The sequence below is a fragment of the Onychomys torridus genome, chromosome 4 (assembly GCF_903995425.1).
Source record: "Onychomys torridus chromosome 4, mOncTor1.1, whole genome shotgun sequence".
In the NCBI taxonomy this organism is placed as follows: domain Eukaryota; kingdom Metazoa; phylum Chordata; class Mammalia; order Rodentia; family Cricetidae; genus Onychomys; species Onychomys torridus.
Window position 1 is genome coordinate 125,769,194 of NC_050446.1, and position 5,108 is coordinate 125,774,301.

At 41.4% G+C, this 5,108-nt stretch overlaps 1 non-coding gene across 1 annotated transcript; it reads right to left on the reverse strand.

Moving 5' to 3' along the window:
• Positions 1-479: 479 nt before the first annotated feature.
• On the reverse strand, positions 480-643 carry LOC118583258. The gene has a single exon (XR_004944847.1). It is a non-coding gene; the product is annotated as a U1 spliceosomal RNA (small nuclear RNA).
• Between the last annotated feature and the right edge of the window lie 4,465 nt (positions 644-5,108).

Below are 5,108 nucleotides of genomic sequence, written 5' to 3' on the forward strand. Positions count from 1 at the left end.
CCTGCCACTTTACTGAAGGAGTTTGTCAGCTGTAGGAGTTCCCTGGTAGAATTTTTGGGGTCACTTATGTATACTATCATATCATCTGCAAATAGTGAAAGTTTGACTTCTTCCTTTGTATCCCTTTGATCTCCTTTTGTTGTCTTATTGCTCTAGCTAGAACTTCAAGTACAATATTGAATAAATAGGGGGAGAATGGACAGCCTTGTCTTGTTCCTGATTTTAGTGGAATCTCTTTGAGTTTCTCTCAGTTTAATTTGATGGTGGCTGTTGGCTTGCTGTAAATTGTCTTTATTATGTTTAGGAATGTTCTTTGTATTCCTGATCTCTCTAAGTCCTTTGTCATGAAAGGGTGTTGGATTTTGTCAAAGGCTTTTCAACATCTGATGAGATGACCATGTGGTTTTTTTCTTTGTTTGTTTATATGGTGTATTACATTGGCAGATTTTTGTTTTGTTTTGTTTTGGTTTGGTTTTTTTTAGGGGAGAGCGTGAACTCAGTCCCTCACTACCACAAATTATGCAGTGGAGTTTCCCGAATTTGGGGAAATCACAGGGGTCAGCACATCTGGAGTGCAATGGATAAGCCTTGCCCTGGGAAAACCACCTTTGTGATCATGGTATCTCCCCTGCCAGGTAAGTATTGTTTTTTTGTTTTTCGAGACAGGGTTTCTCTGTGTAGCTTTGTGTTTTTCCTGGAACTCACTTGGTAGCCCAGGCTGGCCTCAAACTCACAGAGATCCATCTGGCTCTGCCTCTCAAGTGCTGGGCTTAAGGGCGTGTGCCACCACCGCCTGGCTACATTGACAGATTTTTGTATGTTGAACCATCCTTGCATCCCTGGGATGAAACCTACTTGGTCATAGTGGATAATTTTTTGATGTATTCTTGGATTCAGTTTGCCAATATCTTGTTGAGTATTTTCCATCAATGTCTCCATCAAAGGAGATTGGTCTGTAATTCTCTTTCTTTGTTACATCTTTGTATGGTTTGGGTATCAGGGTAATTGTATCCTCATAAAAAGAGTTTGGTAATGTTCCTTCTGTTTCTATTGTGTGGAACAATTTGAAGAATATTTGAATTAGTTCTTTGAAAGTCTGGTAGAGGGCTGAAGAGATTGCTCAGAGGTTAAATGCACTGGTTAAAAAAAAAAAAAGAAAAGAAAGTCTGGTAGAATTCTGCACTGAAACTGTCTGGTCCTGGGCTTTTTTTGGTTGGGAGATTTTTGATGACTGTTTCTATTTCTTTAGGGGTTATTGGTCTATTTAAATAGTTTATCTGGTCTTTATTTAAATTTGGTGTGTGGTATCTATCTAGAAAATTGTCCATTTCTCCCAGATTTTCCAATTTTGTGGAGTACAGGTTTTCGAAGTATGACCTGGTGATTCTCTGGATTTCCTCATTGTCTGTTGTTATGTCTTTCTTTTCATTTCTGTTTTTGTTAATTTGGGTGCTTTCTCTTTGCCTCTTTGGTTAATTTGGTTAGGGGTTTGTCTATCTTGTTGATTTTCTCAAAGAACCAACTCTTTGTTTCATTGATTTTTTTTGTATTGTTCTCTTGGTTTCTATCTCCTTGATTTCAGCTCTCAATTTGATTATTTCCTGGAGTCTATTTCTCCTGGGTGAGTTTGTTTCTTCTTGTTCTAGAGCTTCAGGTGTGCTGTTAAGTCACTAGTGTGAGATTTCTCCAACTTCTTTATGTGTGTATTAAGAGCTATGAATTTTCCTCTTAGCACTGCTTTCATAGTGTCCCATAAGTTAGGGTATGTTGTACTTTCATTTTCATTGAATTCTAGAAAATCTTTAATTTCTTTATTTCTTCCTTGACCCATTGATGTTTCAGGTGGGCATTATTCAGTTTCCATGAGATTGTAGGCTTTCTGTAATTTTTGTTGTTGAAGTCTAACTTTAAGGCATGATGGTCTGATAAGATACAGGAGGTTATTCCAATGTTTTTGTATCTGTCGAAATTTGCTTTGTGACCAAGCATGTGGTCAGTTTTTTAGAAGGTTCCATGGGGTGCTGAGAAGAAGGTATATTCTTTTGTGTTAGGATGGAATGTTCTGTAGATATCTATTAAGTCCATTTGAGTCATAGCATCAGTTAGGTCCTTTATTTCTTTGTTAAGTTTCAGCCTGGTAGATCTGTCTTTTGGTGAGAGTGGTGTGTTGAAATGTGTTGAAATGTGTGGGGTTTGATGTGCGATTTAAGCGTTAGTAATGTTTCTTTTATGCATGTGGGTACCCTTGTATTGGGGGCATAAATATTCAGAATAGAGACTTCATCTTGGTGGATTTTTCCTGTGATAAATGTGTACTGCCCATCCTGATCTATTTTGATTGATTTTAGTTTGAAGTCTATTTTATTAAATATTAGGATAACTACACCAGCTTGCTTCTTAGGTCCATTTGATTGGAAAGTCTTTTCTCAGACCTTTACTCTGAGGTAGTGTCTGTCTTTGAAGTTAAGGTGTGTTTCTTGTATGCAGCAGAATGATGGATCCTCTTTTCTTATCCATTCTGTTGGTCTGTGTCTTTTTATAGGTAAGTTGAGACCATTAATATTGATGGATATTAATGACCAGTGATTGATAACTCCTCTTATTTTTTTGTGGTCCTGTTGCGTTTTCCTTCTTTGGTGTTTGTTGGTGTGGGATTATCTATTGCCTGAGTTTTCATCGGTGTGTTTAACGTCTTTAGGTTGGATTTTTCCCTCTAGTGCTTTCTGTAGGGCTGGATTTGTGGATAGGTATTGTTTAAATCTGGTTTTATCATGGAATATTTTGTTTACTCCGTCTATGTTGATTGAGAGTTTTGCTGGGTATAATAGTCTGAGTTGGCATCCATGGTCTCTTATTGTCTGCATAACATTTGTCCAGGACCTTCTAGCTTTCATAGTTTCTGTTGAGAAGTCTGGTGTTATTCTGATGGGTCTGACTTTATATGTTACTTGGACTAGATATGGCCAGTGTCCCACAGAGAGCAAAACTAGTCCCTGTTAAGAAGCTCTAGTGTTGGTGCATACCTTTAATCCCAGCACTTGGGAGGCAAAGCCAGGCATATCTCTGTGAGTTCAAGGCCCGCTTGCTCTACAGAGTGAGATCCAGGAAAGGCGCACAGCTACAGAGAGAAACCCTGTCTCAAAAAAAAAAAAAAAAAATTAAATTTAATTTAATTTAAAAAAAGAAAAAAAGAAAAGAAAAGCTCTTTGCTTTTTGGGGTTGGGGATTTAGCTCAGTGGTAAAGCTCAAGCGCAAGGTCCTGGGTTCAGTCCTCAGCTCTGGAAGGAAAAAAAAAAAAAGAATAATCACCTGGTGGAAACCAGCAATGGCTCTTCTTTTGTTGTTGTTTGAGACAGGGTTTCTCTGCATATAGCCCTGACTGTCCTGGAACTGTTGTACCCATTTCTGGAGACCACCAAGGAACCGGTTTCTGATGAAAGCATATAAGGGTCCTTTTATTGTCAGGTTTGAACCTGGGCCACTTCCCAGAAGATGAAGGGAAATGTGGCAGAGGAGGGCTCAGGGGTAAAGAGTTTTTATAGGGAAAAACCGCAAGCCGTGAATTACATGCTTTGGCAACTTGGGACTGGGTAGAAGGGATATGGGCCAAGGTGACCTTTGAAACAATTGGGTTAGACTTTTTGGCGGGGAACCACAACTTGCTGAGTAGATTATTTGAGTTGCTCAGCATAATTATCTAGATATCTTCAAGGGCCATAAACCGCAGACAGAATGTCTACAGGAGCGTGCTGCCCTGTATCTGTGCTAGTTGTCACGGCACCAGAGGCAACCAAATGTGTTCTTGATTGCCCAGGAGGCCTGGCTGGTGGACTGTAGGCTGTGTGCGGCGCCCAGTGCTGTCTGTGTCTTAGCCAAGCATGGAAACACATCAGGCCCCAAACAGGGTTTGCAGCCAGCTAGGGAGGCTTCTGGAGGGCCCCTGACGAGGCCCCCCATCAACTTCTCTGAGCCTTGCTACTCCTGTGAAATAATAAGCTTATTTGGAATAGAAATTGCAGGAGGCCCCAAAGCTGTTACGCTGTTGAGAGACAAGAGGATCAGAACTGGAAAGCTGTGGAAGGTTCCAGAGACCTGTGTGCTGGGCTTAGCTCCTGCTCCTTGGGGACACAGGGCCAGCACATATAGGCATTGTCACTGTCCATGGGCTCTCCATGGAGAGGAGGGGATGGCTTTCGGTGGTGGGGGCCTGAGAGGAGGGAGTTGGAGCAGAGGAGACAGAGGCAGGGGGATGAGGAGGAAATGGAGAGAAAAGAGAGTGAAAGACAAAATCCAAAACACCAAGAAGTCAAGAGTGAGCTGGAGCATGACCACAGAGACAAAAAGAGACACAGAACCCCACGTGGGGAGGTGTCACCACATCAGCCTGTCTCCAATGCTCCTGCTGGCACCCTGAACGCCCTACAGAGGCCCCAGGCTCTCCTTGCCAAGCACACATTGAGCACCTACTGCATGCTGCTTACCAATGTTTTTCTGTGCACAGGGGCCATGCTCCAGAGGCAGGCAGAGCTTTGAAGGGCTGGGAGCTACACACTGAAACCCTGTCTCAAAGAAACAGAATAAAAAGAAAGAAAATAGAAATAACACAGCTCTCACTTCAAAAAAAGGAAAAGAGATATACCTTTCTTCTTCTTTCTTTATTCCTTTTTGTTTGTTTGTTTGTTTTTTGTTTTTTGTTTTTTTTTTGAGACAGGGTTTCTCTGTGTAAAAGTCCTGGCTGTCCTGGAACTCGCTTTGTAGACTGGACCGTCCTTGAACTCAGAAATCCTCCTGCCTCTGCTTCCCGAGTGTGGGGATTAAAGGTATGCACCACCACAGCTCATCTAAAAAAATTTTCAAATACAGCTGTAGGAGCATCAAGTAGTCTAGTGGTTCTCAACCTTCCTAACACTTCGACCCTTTACTCATGTCGTGGTGATTTCCGCCCCCATCATAAAATCATTTTGTTACTACTTCATAACTGTGATTTTGCTACTGTTGTGAATCATAATGTAATTATCTGATATGCAGGATACCTGATATGAGACCCCTATGAAAGGGTTCTTCAACCCACAAGTTAGAACCACTGAAGTAGACAGCTGTGGCCAAGC